General features: G+C 38.1%; 1 protein-coding gene across 1 annotated transcript in view; it reads right to left on the reverse strand.

Annotated features, from left to right (window-relative positions):
- Nucleotides 1–12,159, reverse strand: part of GRIP1 (glutamate receptor interacting protein 1) — a 230,696-nt gene extending 218,537 nt beyond the window's left edge. Inside the window, exon 1 of the mRNA XM_078146166.1 lies at nt 12,054–12,159. The gene's annotated coding sequence lies outside the window, so the exon portion shown is untranslated. The remainder of the gene's footprint in view (nt 1–12,053) is intronic.
- Nucleotides 12,160–18,838: the final 6,679 nt, after the last annotated feature.

The following is an 18,838-nucleotide window of genomic DNA, read 5'->3' on the forward strand; positions in this document are numbered from 1 at the left end:
TTTAGGAAGTTGGGTCTTCCTGACTCTAGGCTTGGCACTCTAACCACTGTGCCACCTAGCTGCCCCCATTGATCAGAAGCAATTCTCATTGACAAGGAAAGGATGCTATCGAAAAAGAAGCCAAGAAAGATGAGGAGTCACAGTGAGGACGGCTGCACAGTGGTTAGGGCTCTGGGCCTGGGGTTAGAAAGACTCATCTTCATGAGTTCAAATCTGGCCTCAGACAAAACTTAGGGCTGTGTGACCCTGGGCAATTCACTTCACCCTGTTTGCCTCAGTTTTCTCAACTGTAAAATGAGCTAGAGAAGGAAATGGCAAACTGCTCTAGTATCTTTGCCAAGAAAACCCCAAATGAAGACATGAAGAGTCAGATATGACTGAACATGACTGAACAACAACACTGGAAAGTAACAATGAGAAAAAAGTATGAATAAATGTTTAAAAATTTGATAAAAATAACAAAAAAGAAGGCGAAAACCTTCTTAGTGGAAGACAGATTTGAGGAGGTGGTCTGAGAGATGAACTAAACTGGAAGCAACCTAAGAAACCTTCTTAGTTCAACTTACCCATTTTTCAGATAAGGAAAATGAAGTCCAAAGAATCATAGAATCTCATAGGTCATCCAAACCTGACCTGAAAGAGAATCCACTCTCTAGTGTAGACAACAAATGCTCATCCAGTCTTTGCTTAAATAATTTTAATGAGGGAGAGCTCACTGCACCTCACTTCAGGACAGAGTTCAAGTTTTTCTTCACATGGCTCTGAAATCTGCTCCTTGACAATTTCTGCCCCTTCTGACTTCTGGGGCTCAAGCAGAGTAGGTCTAACAAGGGGAGGCTTAGCTTGCTCTTGTGGAGACAGAAGAGTTCATACATCAGTGCCAACTTAGAAGGCAGCACAGAAAAGAAAAAAACGGGGAGAACATATTAGCCTTAACTACAAGGAAGAAGTGAATTCCCCCATGAAGAAATGTCACCCAGCAAAAGGCACCAAATCATGATGTAAGTAGTTCAGATTTGATGCAAAGAGAAGCACTGGAAGATCAATCAATTACTTCCAAGAAGAAAGAAAAATTAAAGATATCATAAGCCATTTCCTCAAAAATTAAAAAAAAATATTTTTTGATACTTTTTTACAGTGGGTGCAATCATACTACAAAACTTTCCTGAAGGAAGGAAGAGGCTAAATGGGTAGGTTTTCATGGCAAACTAATTCAAAATATATTTATGTTGAGTGCATTTCCAGATGTCAAGCTTTACCTTATGGCTCAATTAATTGGAGACAAAGTAGTGTTTTAAGAAATCTATTTGTAAAGTTATTTGATTTCCCAAAGATGATATCTATCATTTTATTTTATAAAATCTTTTTATTCTAGTCTATCTTTTTTTTAAGCAATGTGTTCATTTTCAGTTATGGGAAATATTATTAATACATACCTTAAAGGTTTCCTTTGTTATCCTTGTAAAATGGATTGGCAACTCCGGAATCTGTCTACAAATGGAATGTAGTCATTCTAGTACTGTACAGTAATGTACATACTGTACATTACAGTGACAATGCCCCTCATTTGCCCCATGAGGGAGTCTTAGCCCAGATGATGATTTAAGGTCCACATCCCCTAAATCACCAATTGCTAATCTGCCTCAATTAAGTGCATCATTCTATTGTACCTGAACTCTTCTGAACTTTTATCATCTTCTCCAGGATTTCATCATCCTGCAGGACAACATCAGCTTTGAAATTTACACCTCCTCAGCACCTCACTGCCCCTCAGGCCCTTACCTCCCTCTGACTAGAGAGGGTAGAGGCTGGACATTGGAGACCTCCCTCCTGAATCCTCCACTTAAGAGGGTTACCCAGCAGCCATGTTTTTATTTCCCACATGGCTGCTTTCCTCTGGAGCGTTATCACACTCCAATATCACATACCCTTCCCGCTCTTTCCCTTTCAGTCTTGTTTTATATGTTGTCTTCCTCCTTTAGACTGTAAACTCCCTGAGGGCAGGGGCTGTTGTATCCTGAATACTTAGCACAATGTCTGACACATAGCAGATGCTAAATAAATGTTTTTTGACTTCCATCCTTTAGAACAGACCTTACCTACTCAGACACTTCAAAAACTACATAGCAGTTGTCAGGTTCTGGCACACGACTGCCGAGTCTCAACTGATTCATTGATATTCAGTTGTTTTCAGTTCTGTCATGTTGGAAAACGATCAGATTTGTTCTGCTTTGCCCCCAAGTAAAGAACTAAAATCAGTGGGTGGAAGTCACAGAAATGGGAGGGGGAGAAGGGAATAAGTATTTCTATAGCAATTAGGACACTCCAGATGCTAAGTGTTTACCAATGATATCTCATTTGATTCTCGCAACAACACAGCAACATAGGTGCTACTATTATCTCCATGATACTATTATTCCCATTTTAAAATTGAGGAAACTGAGGCAAAAAAAGGTTAAGTAACTTTCCCAGGGTCCCACAGCTAATAAGTGTCTCAGGGCAAATTTGAACTTTCATCTTCCTGACTCTAGGTCCAGCGCTTACCCACTGCGCCTTGAGTTGACAAGCCAGATATGGAGAAAACCTTCCTAATCATCAGACCTGTAAAAAGTGGAACGGGCTGCTTTGGGTGTAGTGAGCTCCCCATAATTGAAGATGTTTAAGTATAGGCAGGATGGCTATTTGCCAGGATTGTTGTAGATGGGATTCATGTTTCAGATACAGGCTGAACTAAATGATCTATGAAGTTCCTTCTTTTTCTAAAATTCTATGGTTTCCTAAATATAGAAGTGAACCACCCAAAGTCCATGCATCTCACCCGCATCTTGAAGGTAAATGGCACAGTGATGGTGTCTTATCTAAATATTGTATGAGCACAATTGTTTTGCCCAGTGGTTTATTAATTAATACATGTTTGCTGAACTTAATTGGGTGGACTCCATGGAACAAAAAGTAGTGAGAATTAGGGTCTCTTTGTATCTGCTCATGTTTTTAAATAATTCCTTGAATAATGGAAGAATGTCCCCTTATGTTATAATCAGTCCATATACCTCTAATCATACATAAGGCACATAGCGTTCTTTAATTCATTCAACAAATATGTATTATTGATCAAGAGGCAGTAAGTTAGCCCCAATAATTAAAGAGGGGAAGGGAAGGCAGGGCTGCCTTTGGGAAACTGTCAAGTTTCTTTGATGAGCCCAAACTTGGTTCTTTCTGAACCAAAGTCTAGCTTTGTAATACCAATAACCTACTGGTTTAAGCTATAGAACTCTACAGGCTACAAAGAATTGAAAATGACTAATACTCAGATGAAAACAAAGTGGCAAGTGGTGGGTTTGAGTAGGCACGTTACAAATAACACATCTTTAAGGAGAAATGGCGTAAAAGATCTCATCAAAGAAATGCATGAGTGAAAAATACTGCCTGGTCTGTAATGAGAATGAAGCTAGCCCATGAAGAGCCGACACACTCCATGGGTAGCCTCACTGAGGGAGACTTCTGATGCGCTGGGGTGGATCTCTTGTCATAAAACTATTAAAATGAATATGCATGTATGTACATACACATATGTATATATATATACACATGTGTATATATATATATACACACATTTAGATGTATATGTACACATATATATGTATATACATATACAAATAGGTAAAACACACTATATATACCCATATGCATACATGCATATGCACACATATGCATATATGTATACACACACATGTGTGTATGTATAAGTATATTCATGTGTGTACATGTGTATAATATACACATATGTATATATGTGTGAATGTGTGCATGTGTGTGTGTGTATACACACACACACACACACACACACACACATCTATGTATGGATAGACATTGAGGGCAGTTAGGTGGCTTAGTACATAGAGTACCAAGCCTAAAGTCAGGAAGACTCATCTTTCTGAGTTCAAATCCAACCTCAGACACTTACTAGCTATATGAGCCTGGGCAAGTCACTTAAAACCCTTTTTGACTCAGTTTCCTCATCTGTAAAATGAACTGGAGGAGAAAAACCACTCCAGTGTCTTTGCCAAGAAAACCCCAGGTGGGGTCATGGAGATTTGGACATGACTGAAAACAACTAAACCACAACAAAGATGGATAGCTAGCCATGATGCTTTGCCTGGTAAAAATGAAAGCTCTTTGATGGCGTGAGATGTTTCATTTCAGTCTCTGCATCCCCAGCCCCTAAACCAGGGCTGGGGAACCTGCAGCCTCAAGGCCATCTGTGGCCCTCTAGATCCTCAAGTGCGGCCCTCCGACTAAATCCAAACTTCACAAAACTGTCCTCAAGGCCATAGGTTCCCCACACCTGCAAACTGTTGCCTGGCAGATGTAGGTACTTAATAAATAGCACAGAAGGAAAAGACAAGTCCAAATATGCTAAGTACCTAGCAGAGGAGAAACAGTGGCCAGAGGGAGTAGCCACTTTTGTCTGGTGGAGTAGGAAGTGGCCAAGGAAAGCTTCACGGAAGAAATATCACTTGTGCAGGGCTTTGAAGGAAGGGAAGGATTTCAATAGGCAGTTATGTTGAGAGTGGGTCGCATCAAGTTCTTGTTCTGACAACATAACGGCATAGTAAATATGAAAAAAATAATCATGGTTCACCAAATGGTTTCATTGAAATCACAGGCAGGAAGAATGATTTCTTAAAAATCACATTTTTCCTCCTTAACAATTACCGCACCCACATCTGCCACTTTATTCCATTTCCAGAGTCTGTTTACCAGAAAGATACAGAAGTGAGAGCACAATGGTGGGGCATATCAATGAGGCTTCAACAAAAGCTGCAGCAAAAACGAATCACACCCTTCATTTTACCCAGTGCGATTTCAGCTTGGCGAGATGTGTAAACTATTCCCCATTGCAAGCTTTGATCAGGCTGTAGGGGACTCATAATACAGCCCCATCAAAGAGAAGTGTTCAATGCTATTTTGCATTTTTATTGTTGATACATTCCAGCTATTTCCTTAAACTTTTCCTAAGTTGGTGGCAAACCGGGACCAATGGAGCATTTTCACTATTTAACTTTTCCCCGTTTTTATTTTGTTAGATTCTCCCAACAATTTCTCTCTTCCCATGAACATTTTTAGATGCGGCAAAATATCTGAGACCAAAGAAAGAACTCTGACCTTTAAAATTCTCCAGCTTCTAGATGACCTGTATTTTATTTCATTAGTCCTGGGTAGTAGAAATCTCCCTTGGGACTTTCACATTTGGTGCAGCCTCCAAGCTAATATGAACATTTACTACCCAGCATGCTACGAAAGTATATTATAAACCCTAAAGCATGTTATAAATGTGACTTATTGGTGTTATGTAAGAAAAAAGAGATTATTGAATGGTAGCCTGATAGATAGCTTGTGTATATACTGAAATACAGAAGTCAAAGATCACTGCCTGGAAATAACTCGCTGCCACTAAAAATAAATCTCCTACTTTTCCCTCTTGCAGACCAGCTTGGCTCTTGTGTTACTTGGTTTTTAATTTTGTTTTGTTTTTAACCATAAGAACATACCAAGGATCATAAATTTCAAGCTGGAAGATACCTGAGAGATAATCTCACAATATCTCCTCATTTTACAGATGAGGAAACTGAGGTCAAGTTAAGTGATTTGCCAAAGGTCATATGGGTAGTAAGTGGGGAAAAAAAAAACAAAAAAAGAAAAAAAACCCTAGGCTTTGAATTTGCTTACTCAATTCCATTCCACCTAAGAGATCTAGTTCAGTCGATACGTTAAACATTATTCATTTTCAATAATAATTTTTGTTCAGTTGTTTTCAGTCATGTCTGACTCGTGACCCTATTTGGGTTTTTCTTGGCAAAGATACTTGAGTGGTTTGCCATTTCCTTCTCCAGCTCATTTTACAGATGAGGAAACTGAGGCAAACAGGGTCAAATAACTTGCCCAGGGTCACACAACTAGTAAGTGTTATGTGTCTGAGGCTAGGTTTGAACTCAGATCCTCCTGACTCCAGGGTCAGTACTCTATCCACTGTATCAGCTAGCTGTCCCTTGTCAATATTTATCTTAACAATTAGACACACACACTCAGTTGGGTTTTACCTTTCTAATGCCAGGAGTGAGTATGTTAGAGTATGCTTTTGTTCATGATCCCAGTGAGGTCATGCCTTTCTTCCCCCATTCCAGTTCATATAGGCACACACAAGTATGTATGATCAACGTCACCACCTATCAAAGATGTCTGTTATTCACAAGGGTTTGTCCTTGAATCTCTTATTCCCAATAAACATATGCCCTCTTGTCTTTGAAATGTATCTGTAGCATCCCCTCTGCCAGAGCTCAGGTTGTCCTGGGTCTTATGAGTATATTGTCCATTTTGGTCACCTTATCCAACCATCCCATCAGCTTAATGATAGAACCCTAATCAACAGATTCCAGATATGGACCCACTTGCCTACTTAGCAGGCTCCCAAACTGACATGTCTGAAAATAGGCTCTTTATATTCTAGAAAACCTTTTCAGCCATAAACTCAAATAAATTAGGTCCTTGAGGTAAGATGGTTTGGGTTTTGGTTTGTATCTTCAGCACACAGCACGGGATATAACACATAGTAGGTACTAAATTGGGGCATCTAGGTGGTGCAGTGCATAGAGTGTGAGGCCTGGAATCACGAAGACCCTTCTTCTTGAGTTCAAATCTGGCCTCAGACACTTATTGGTTGTGTGACTCTGGGCAAGTCACTTAGCCCTGTTTGCCTCAGTTTTCTCATCTAGAAAATGAACAGGAGAAGGAAATGGTCAACCACTCTAATAATTTTGTCAAGAAAACCCCAAAAGTAAAATGAGTGGAAAAGGAAATGGCAAACTACTCCAGCATTTCTGCCAAGAAAACCCCGGTCATGAAGAGCTGGACATGACTGAACAACAACAAATAAATAAAAGCACTAAATAAATTCTTGTTTTTGAATTATACCAGGTATAAAACAAGTCCAAGCCATTGACACATCCAAGTGCATGCATACAAACCAGACTTGCTTGGTTTTAACTCTATCATCATGGCAGCAGGTATCCTCTGTTCCTCCTCCTCTCCTTTCCAGCTTCTTTTTTTGTGTGCTGGCTTCCCTCATTGGATTGAGCTCTGTGAGAACAGGAACTGTTTTTCTTTTTCTTATTTGTAGCTCTAGCTCTCAACAGAATGTGGGGCACATAGTTGGTGCTTAATGAAACACTGACTGTACTGTATTTATTGTATACTAAAGAGGAAAATGGTGCACAATACAGAATCTTGCCAAGGCTTTCTTTAATAACAAAGGAAACCAGCTGTATCCAAATACGATTGTTAAAAAAAAATTATAAAGCCAAGGTCATACATTAAAAACCCAGGTTCTAAACTATTAGTACTTAGACATCAAGATGAAGACAATTCTATTGGGCAGCTGACTACCTGTACAGCCAGTAGCAAAGGAATTCATCATATTTGCTATATTCGGGGCATTGTTCAGCATGCTATGTCAAGACTAGAAAAAGACAAGAAAGAAATCTTTCTGGAAAATCAGACAAGTCAAATAAATAACATCCTAACTATAGGACTTGAGGTCTAGTTTGGCACTCTCTCTTTTCCCTTCATCAAGACCAGACAGGAACAGCATTAAATACCTCATCTCTAAATGGGCAAACTTACAGATTATTGGGAAACCTGTCAAACCTAGAATCTGAGCAGGCTGCTTCCAATAACTTGGATAAACCCTTCAAAGTAATCAGTCACACTGGAATTCAACAGCAATTTGTCATGTAAAATATATTTGAAACAACCGACTTTTTTTTTTTAAACAAATAGCTGTTTGGTTAACTTACAATGCCTTCAAACTTGGAATCAATCTTACCTTTGAAAATAAACAGCTAGGCTGAAATATGATTTACAATGGCTTCATTTTTAAAAATAATGTTCTATTTTCCCTCCAATTACTTGTAAAAACAATTTTTAACATTTGATTTCTTTTTTTAAGTTCTGAGTTCCAAATTTTATCCATCCCTTCCTCCCCCCTCCTCGCTGAGACAGCAAGCAATCTGATATAGGTTATACAGGTGCAATCATGTAAAATATTTCTATATTAGTCATTTCGTGCAAGAAGACAAGGAAAGAAGGAAGAGGAAGGGAGGGAGAAAGAAAAAGCGTGCATGTGCACGCAAGAGAGAGAGAGAGAGAGAGAGAGAGAGAGAGAGAGAGAGAGAGAGAGAGAGAGAGAGAGAGAGAGAGAATGCTTCAGTTTGTATTCAAACATCAGTTCTTTCTCTGGAGGCAGATAGCATTTTTCATCATGAGTCCTTTGGGATTGTCTTGGATCACTGTATCGCTGAGAATAGCCCAGTCATTCATAGGTCTTCATTGTACAAAACTGCTGTTACTCTGTACAATGTTCTCCTGGTTCTGCTCACTTCACTTTGTATCAGTTCATGTAAGTCTTTCCAGGTTTTTCTGAAATTATCATGCTTGAAAATGATCTCATCTTAAAAAATGAAATGGTAAGCCTCTAATGGAAAAGGTAATTTTTACTATTATTCCTTTTAGTTATTTTATCAATCTCTATGAAAGCCAGTTTTTTGATTATTATTTTTACACTTAATTTTTGAAGGCCATTTTCCTTGCTTGCGAAGACAGAAATAAACTAAGAGTGGACTTATTCTGTGTTACTACAGAGGGCATAATTAGAATCAATGAATAGATGTTATAGAAAGGAACTTTTTGGCTTAGTGTAAGAAAGAATTTTACAATAACCTGGACTGATCAATAATGGAACAGGAGACTCTGTAATGCAGTCATTTGTCTATCACAGAAACATTGGTTCAGAGGCTGGAAAACCATTTGCTACTTTCCTTGTCAACTCTGGCAGCACAGTATAGTAGATATATCACAGAACTAGGGGTTTGGGTTCGAATACTGATTCTTCTATTATATGCCTCTGGGTTGCTTCAGGCTGCTCATCTGTAAAATAGGTTGTTGTGGAAAATATTCTTTGTAGAAGTGACATGTAAATTTATGTTACTGTGATCATTCTGACATGAAACCCTCACTGAATATGAACTAGACAACCTCTAATTTCTCTTTCATCTCTAAATTCTTTGATACTGTAAACTTAAATTATGAGGCTATGGGGACATGTCAGTTTTGCTGTCATTATTTTCTTAGGGATTTAGAAAATATCTGGAAGATATTTTAATTTTATCTCATGCTATGAAAAGATGGGATAAAAATGACAAATTTCAAAAAAAATATGAATAATGTATCTCTCCTGTGTCCAAAGCAAATGTGTTTTGCTCCAAAGAGATGTTTAGTCCATTATCTTCTTTGAGGGGAGGGTAGATAAAAGGATTTCCAGGCAGAATGAGCATTTAATGAAAGACACATATTTGCCTTATGACTATAAGCAACTGATATAATAATTCTGGATTTAGACAAAAGAGCAAAGTTTGATGAAAAATTAAAATATTTTATGTTTAAAAAATCAAAGTTGCTCAACCTTTATTGAAATAAACTGATTTATTCTTTGTACCACAACATTGCTCATGTCCTTGGGATACTAAAGACTGTGGGGGGAAATGGGTCTCATGCAGCATAACTGAAGAGTTGTTCTATCTTGATGTATCCTCTAGGGGGCACCAAGTAAGCGTTCATTGAGATGACTTCAATGGACAGTTTGAACTTCCAAAGTGCCTGGAGGTTATATATGTATATAGATTCAGCTTTCATCTGCCTTTTCAGAATATGAGCCAGGAGAGCCAACACCCATTGAAAGGCCAAAGACTACATCACAATGCAGCTACTATTGAACAAATAGACTTCTTATGAGCACAGCTAGATAGTAACTAGTCTTTTCAGTCCTACATGAAGGCATCTATACTCAGACAATACAAAGAGTTGTATCTTTGACAATGAGAGTCTTTCATCGACTTCTGTGACTGAAGAGAAGATGAGAAGGTGTTTTCTGAAGATCAGGTCCTAAACTTCTCTCTTAAACATTCAAGTCCCTTAGCTACATTTTCATGACATTTCCAGGCCTTGTCAACACTAAGTGATTTAAAAGTTAGAGAAAAGTCTCTCTAAAGAAATATTACTTGGTCAACTCTAATAATCCTGGGTCTTTGGCATGACAGCAAAACCTGTTTTGTAAGTCTAGTCATCCCGTGCTTGGAAAGAAGGGGTCAAATATGGGGCTTAACTAGGATATATCAGAAAATAGCGAGGATACTAGACTGTCTCATCCCATTAGAGATGCCTTTGTTATTAATTCAAATAGCTTGTCCTGAGAAATTAAAATATGTTTAATGGATAACTAAGGAAGTCAAGGACCACAGCCTTGAGATATCTCCTCATTATTAATAAGAATTCAGAGAACACGGTGCAACAATCTACAGGAATACATTTCCTAAAAATTATGGACATGAAGAATGTGATAGTGTGATAATAGCAATCTAAAGAGAGAAGGGATGATTGGCCATGGGAGATGCAGGAGAAAGGGTTTAAGTTTTAGGCAGAGGTTGAACTGGTGATTGATATCTCAGATCCCTACTAACTTTAAAATTCTATTATCCCATGGAAAGGGTGAATAACTCATTCTTATATGATAACATCCCATAATCTTTCCTCTTCTTTCTGATTCTTTCAAGTAGTACCACTGGGCCTAAAGTTAAAAATATTGTCCCAAGTCACTTACTTTTAACATTCTAGAAAGAAAATTTTCAAACAAAAGCAATTCATATAGAAATGAATACCTATTATGCACAAAGATTCTAAGAAACTTTAGGCAAGGCCTCAACTTCCATTTGAACTCTATCAAAGGCTCCAATTCTATATGAACAGCTGAATATTTAACTGTATCACTTTCCTTTCATGGAATCATGCACTTAAAAATTATTATGAAAGAGTCCCTGTTCAAGTGCAGCTAAAATTGTACTGCACCCCATACCCTGGATGTTTCAGAGCATGCAAACAATTTTGGTTGTAAATATTTAAATATCTTAACGTTCTCAGGTCTTTTGGCAAGTGCATTTATTCCCATAAGGGAATCTTTCCATGACTTAGGTGTTCCAGATAGAATTGGAGCAGGTAATTTCATTAACAGGCGGCTAGGTGGCCCTGGAGTCAGAGAGATTCATCTTTGTAAGTTCAAATCTGGCAGTAGACACTTAGTAGCTGTGGGACTCTGGGCAAATCACTTCAACTCTGTTTGCTTTAGTTTCCTCAACTATAAAATAAGCCAGAGAAAGAAATGGCACACTATTCCAGTATCTTTGCCAAGAATACCTCAAATGGAGTCACAGAGTTGGATGTGATTGAGATGACAAAATTCCCCTAATATATATATATATATATATATATATATATATATATTATGACTATTTAGTTCTAGAATTCATGTTTTCCAGCAATTCTGAAATTCATAGGTCCCAAGTTTTGGAATATTCATGGTCATTCATTCCTCCATAACTTCTGGATGGTAAAATATATTAAGCCTATTATGACCTAATTCATTCAGGAATGAATCAAGAAACTCCTCAATTTTAAAACAGTTGTCAAAGGAAATTATTCTAGGTCTAAAAAGCGAGTGAGAAGAAAGGATCTGGGAAAAGGTGCTTCAGGTCTTCAGACATCTTTTATTCAGGAGACATATCTTCTCCTACTCTAGTTATTTCTTGACCCCTTCTCAACCTATGTGTTATCTATCATTGAACAAATATGTACCACTGAAAAAAGTCACCATGAAAAATAAGAGAGGAGAAAAACTGAGAGTGAGTATCAATTCAAATAACTTGACAAAGGAAGTCCAAGCAAGATGGATTTTTGCAAGTTGTCAGATTCTTCCAAAGCCCACATTTTAAGAATGCATCAATCAGAATAAGAAGTTTTCTAAAACACATACTACACTCAGTTGAACAAGTGACATAAATTTTAAAAAAAAATTTGGAGAAGGGGGTGCCAAGTTGGAGTTTTCCAGGCTCGTGAGGCAACGAGATTTAACAAATAAAATAACTGATGATCCAGTAATCTGGTCTAACCTGGGATGCTCTGTCTCCTCACAGCCAATGATCCATCAGGTGGCTTTGTCTGGCTGGCGGACTTAGTGTAGGGACTCTCATCTGCAAAGGTACAACGAAGGATTTGGTTAATTTCAACCCAGGTTCTGGTTCAGTGAAGACTTTTAATAGACTGTCATCTAATTGCCATCTACCTAGATTCACTGGCAAATATGTGTCTACGATCCAGGAAAAGAATGGCTTATTGTGTGCAAAGAGTAATCAATTATTGTTTAAGGAACTGATCCAGAAGATCCCCAAAAGTGAAGAGAAATGTGGGGCTCCATGAAGAGAAGTCATCCATGATCAGCAGGAGAAAGACAGAGACACAATAAAGTAGAGCTGAGACCTCCAGAAAAAAGAGACCACCTTAGAGATGAATCTTGGTTGTTTTAGATGACTCTCCATCTTACCGATCATGTGACCAGAAACACCAAACCTGACACAGAGAAGGGGTGTGTAGAGAAGGAGAACTTTTAGGAGTCAGACTGAGGAAGGCAGTGCATCATCAGAAAGAAAGCTGGCTTAAAAGTGAGAGGGCTTAAAGCTCAGTTTGGTTTCAATAGTTCTCTTTAAGTGGAGAATGAAGAAACTCAAGACATCATAGAGAAGAAACAACAAAAATGATAGACTTAAACAAAATGTGTCTGCAAGAGATAGGGTAGAAGTCAAAGTTATAAAAATTCTAGGTGGCAAGAACAAAACCCTTAAATATCATTTTTTCAAGTATTTAAATCAATTCTTGGACAAAAGAATAACAATCGGGTCAAAACAGAAAACACGTAGGCTATCACCATATGGAAGAATTCTTCATGGGAATGGGAAAGTACATTGATTAAGGGAGACTTCTTGAAGAGAAATCTTTAAAAATCATTCAAAAACTGGATAAATAAGACATGAGCAGGAATGATGTAAAGAGAAGTCAAGCTAATTTTCTAGTGAGACTGGGTGGCTCAAATGATTGTTTCTGGCCACACTATAAGAGATTTTACAGGAAATCATTAAGAGATTTAAAAACAAACTTATTGTGCATGGAAAACTATTAAATACTACAAGGAACTAATTCAGCAACAAAGCTTTATCATCTAAAACCATTAATTCTCCCTACTAAGTGGTTCGTATTTCAAAAGTGAGACACCAGATTTTTCCCCAGGATGTTTTTATGGGTTAACTGATTCACTATTACTTCTTAAAATTAACAAGGTCTCTATAAGCAATGACAAAAAGAAAAGATTAAGACTACTATAAACTACAATTACCTTCATAAATCTAAATCAGGCAGCTTCATGTTTACATTTCATTTTTCATGTGTTTTTATATTATCTCAGTTATAAAGATAAATTGCCAGCTTTTACGCATCAAACATGACCTACCCCCATCATACCGTTCATGACATGTCACGTCTTTAAAACTCCTCCAAATCACACTCTCTACCATCATAAATAACAACATAAAATTACTGCATTAATACAACTCCAATTGTCTTCAATTAGTCCCCAACCCTGGACTAAATCTCTTACAAATTGCAATCTCATAGCAAAGCTACGGGATTTAGGCAGTCAGACTGAGGAAGGCAGTGCATCGTCAGAAACTTTACAATCAATACAGAACCCTGCACCAGGAATACAGTAAACCTGTGCCAGGTCAGAACTACAAGTACTGGGATGGCATCTTGGAATTCTTAAATGCTTGCTCATTTTGTCCCTTTTCTAACATAACGGGTGACATTTGCAGCATACTCTTAAAGGTTTGCAAAAAGCTTTTTGTGTATTTTCTCATTTGCTCTCACAATAACCCCAAGAGGTAGATCTCACACCTGCTATTATTCCCATTTTACAGATAAGGAAACTGAGGCTCAGATAAATTAAATGACTTTCCTACGATCACATAACTGGTAAATGTCACATGATAAATTAGAACCCAGATCTCACCTGACTTGACTGTAAATTTAGTATTTTTTTCATAGTAGCACCCTGCCTCTCTGTTCGCAAACTTTTAATAATTATGAAATTATGACAGTTGTCAATTAGCTCTTAAACCAGAAGGTTGTGAGGTCATTCAGACCATTTACAATTTTCCAGAAGGAATTTCTATGAGGATTACCCACTTTGCTTTAGAAGAAAGTAGTCCATCTAATTCTTTATATGCTGTGGCATACAGTAAGCAGCTGGGTAGTACAACAGGATGGAGCCCTGGGCTTGGAGCTGAAAGACTGGAGTTCAAATCCTATCTCAGACACTCCCTGACTGTGTGACCCTGGACAAGTCACTCGCTCCTTCATTTTCAATTTCCTTCTTTGTAAAATGAGGATAGTGTTGTTGGGAGCATGAAATGAGAGGAATTTTAAGTACTTCCTAAGTTTTAAAGCATTGTAGAAATGTTAGCTATTATTACTATTGTGTCAGAGGTAGAATTTGAACTCAGATTCCTGAGACCAGAGTCAGTGCTTTCTCCTCTATCATGTCCCTTCCAGCTCCAAATCCACTAGGATCCTATGATACTGTGAATTCAGAATGGAGATGCGTGTGTAATACATTTTCATAAATGCCCCAGAATGACTGTGTATATGGTAAATCTCCAGATCATATGAGGCCTTACTGAAATCAGCTGAGCCAAGGATAAAACAGAGAACTATATGGGAAGCGGTGTCGTTATTGTTGAGTAACTCCATTTGGGGTTTTCTTGGCAATGATCCTGGAGTGTTTTGCCATTTCTTTCTCTAATCATTTTACAGATGAGGAAACTGAGGCAAACAGGGTGAAGTGACTTGCCCAGAGTCACACAGCTAGTAAGTATCCAAGATTGGATTTGAACTCCAGGCCTGGTGCTCTATCTACTGAGCCACCTAGCTGCTTGTATATAGGGAGCAGAAATTTCTTTTAATCCAAACACTGGGGTGGAACTATTTAAATATATTCTAAAATTAGTCTGTCAAATATAAATCGGGGGAAGCATAACTGAGTTTTTTGTTTTTCTTTTAAATAACATTTTATTTTTTTTAATTATATGTAAAGATAATTTTAAACATTTATATATATATATATATACATACATATATATATTTATATATATTTAATTTTGAATTCCAATTTTCTCCTTCCCTCCTCAAGACAGTAAGCAATTTTATATAGGTTACATACGTGCAATCATGTAAAACATATTTCCATACTGTTATTGTCTGCCCAACAACATTTCCATATTAATCATGTTGTAAAAGAAGAAACAGAACAAAAGGGGAAAACAAACACACACACACACACACAAATAAAGTGAAAATAGTATTCTTCGATCTGCATTCAGACTGCATCAGTTCTTTCTCTGGATGTGAATAGCATTTTCCATCATGAATCTTTTGGAATCATCTTGGATCATTGTATTGCTGAGAAGAGCTAAGTCAATCATAGTTGATCGTTGCACAATGTTACTGTTGTAACTTTGTACTGTTGTGTACAATGTTCTCCTGGTTCCACTCACTTCACTTTGCTTCAGTGCATGTCTTACCAGGTTTTTCTGAAATTTACCTGCTCATCATTTCTTTTTTTTTTAATTAATTTTTAGTTTTCAACATTCACTTCCATAAGCTTTTGAGTTTTAAATTTTCTCCCCTTCCCTGCCCGCCTCCCTCTCCAAGATGGCATGCAATCTGATATAGGCTCTACATATACATTCCTATTAAATGTATTTTCACATTAGTCATGTTGTAAAGAAGTATTAGAACCAATAGGAGGAACCATCAGAAAGAGGAAACAAAACAAAACAGAAGAAGAAAAAAATAGCAAATAGTGTGCTTCTATCTGCATTCAAACTCCATAGTTCTTTCTTTGGTTGTGGATGGCATTTTCCATCATGAGACCTTTGGAAATGCCTTAGATCCTTGCATTGCTGAGAAGGGCTAAGTGTATCAACATTAGTCATCACACAACGTGGCTGTTACTGTGTACGATGCTCTCCTGGTTCTGCTCACTTCACAAAGAATCAGTCCATAAAAGTTTTTCCAGGTTTTTCTGAAGTCTGCTTGCTCATCATTTCTTATAGCACAATAGCATTCCATTACATTCATATACCACAACTTGTTCAGTCATTCCAGAATTGATGAGCATCCTCTCAATTTCCAATTCTTTGCCACCACAAAAAGAACTGCTATAAATATTTTTCTACAGGTCCTTTTTTTTCTTTTTTAATGCTTTCTTTGGGATGAAGACCTACTAGTGATATTGCTGAATCAAAGGGTATATGCAGTTTGATTGCCCTTTGGGTATAGTTTCAAATTGCTCTCCAGAATGGTTGGATTAGTTAACAACTCCACCAACAGTGCATTAGTGTCCCAATTTTCCCACATCCTCTACAACATTCATCATTTTCCCTTTCTGTCATATTAGCCAATCTGATAGGTGTGCGGTGATACCTCAGAGTTGTTTTAATTTGCATTTCTTTAACCAATCACAATTTAGAACATTTTTTCATATGACTAGAGATAGCTTTGATTTCTTCTTCTGAAAAGTGTCCATTCATATCCTTTGGCCATTTGTCAATTAAGGAATGGCTTGTATTCTTATAAATTTAACTTGGTTCTCTATATATTTGGGAAATGAGACATTTATCAGAGATACTTTCTGTAAAAATTATTTTCCAGCTTTCTGGAAGTAGCAACTGTTAAGGAAAGGGATGTAACACCTTGGCACAATTATGCCTCAAGTCAGACTATGAACTAAAATCTTGTTGGCATTTTGATTGAAAATACAAACACAGCAAAAAGGAGTTTCGATAAATGAGTGGACAGTCTAGTAATAAGGAATTGGTAATCTCAGCCTTTTAGAATGATGTCAATGGAGAACCACTAACCTACTATTTTTACAAAATGCCTCTTTAGGTGGTGCAGTGGATAAAATGTTGGACTGGAGTTAGAAATCAGTCAGTCACTTAACAAGCATTTACTATGCACACTATACACAAGACACTGTGCTAAGCACTAGGAATACAGGAAAAAAGCAAACACACAGTCATTTCCCTCAAAGAGCTCACATTCAAATGGAGAAGACAGCATGCAAACAACAATGTACATACCAGACACACAGAGAGCGAAGGGAAGGTAATCTCACAGCAAAGACACTGGGGAGGAGGGCAGAACTGGAAAAGGTTTTTCCCCCCCAGAAGGCAGAATTTGAGCTGAGAAAGCCCCGAGTTCAAATCCTGCCTCAGATGCTTAAGACCCTGGACAAGTCACTTATCATCTGCCTGCCTCAGTTTCTTCATCTGTAAAATGGGGATAATAGTATCTATCTCACAGAGTTGTAAGGAAAAATGAGATTTGTAATGAGCGTATGATATTACAATGGGTGGGTGCTAGGCTTAGAGTCAGAAAGATCTGAGTTCATATCCTGCCTCACACACTCCTTGGCTATGTAACCCTGGGCAAATCACTTAAGCTCTCTCACTCTTTCTATGTAGCATGTGTAATAAGATATGTTATATAGTAAACCTTAAAATGCTATTAATTTTATTATTGTTGTTGTTATTCCACACTATGATATGGTCTATTGGTATGACACAGAGTGGCATATCTTATATTTTATGCAGAATGAGAAAGGCATGGAAGTTGCCATTTTGGGGCACTGAGGGGCCGGCTAGGGGGGTACAGTGGATAGAACACCGGCTCTGGCGTCAGGAGGATCTGAGTTCCAATTTGGCCTCAGACACTTACTTGCTGTGTGACCTTGGGCAAGTCACTTAACCCCAACTGCCTCTCCACCCCCGAAAAAACCCAAACAAACCATTTTGGGGCCCTGGATTACATGTGCTTAGGTTTACTCTCATGGATCCAACGTTCCTTCAAAAAGGGCTCCACGGGGCACCTCGGTGGTGCAGTGGATAGAGCACTGGCCCTGGATTCAGAAGGACCTGAGTTCAAATCCTGCCTCAGACACATAACACTTATTAGCTGTGTGACCCTGGGCAAATCACTTAACCCCATTGTCTAGCCAAAAAAAAAAGGCTCCAAAACAAGTAAAATCAGAAAGAAACCAAGCTGTGGAAAATTAAGAATTTTAATAAAACTTAACTTGGCCAACTGGGCTTCTTTGTGCTACTGACATTCTTTGCCAGCAACTGCATCATTCTTAGGGCACAGCTATGTAACATAGGGCCTGCAGGACACTTTGGAGCCTATTTCCAAGTACAGGTAGACAGAGAACATGCTGGGCAAAATTAGGTCACTACAAGCTCTGGTTCAGGAGACTGATTTGGAGAGTGAACACTTCACTTAAAAATTTTTTTTAAGTGCTGGTGAGGGAAACTTTCAATCCCCAAAGCACAGCGGGACAAGCAGAGGTCAATTTATAGTAATCTCTGCTGATCCTGAGCATTCTGAGAGCTGAGTGGTTAAGAGAAGTCTCCAATGCAATTCAAATCCTTTACCTCTTTTCTGGGCCAGGGACATTGGTCACTGACCATGAAAAAGAGGCACTTCTCCATCCTCTTCTTATACACACAAACACATTTATGTCACACAGATCAACGGATAGCTTTCCGGGCATCAACAGGACAAATACTAACCTAAAGAAACACGTATTTGAGGTTCTCCCCCAATGTAGCAAGAAATATGTCCCCCCTGTAGAAGGAAGATGAGTTTTGGGGGGAGGCGCTGATAGTTAACCTGCTCAGAGAAATTGTTATAATGCAGAGACTGCCTTGGACTGTGACCCCTTTTCTCCCCAAGCTAATCTAGACACATAACTGCTTAGACCTTGAAATATATTGACAGATCCCAT

Source organism: Phascolarctos cinereus, unplaced genomic scaffold, assembly GCF_003287225.1.
Source record: "Phascolarctos cinereus isolate Bilbo 61053 unplaced genomic scaffold, phaCin_HiC Scaffold_1;HRSCAF=81, whole genome shotgun sequence".
Classification (NCBI taxonomy): Eukaryota; Metazoa; Chordata; class Mammalia; order Diprotodontia; family Phascolarctidae; genus Phascolarctos; species Phascolarctos cinereus.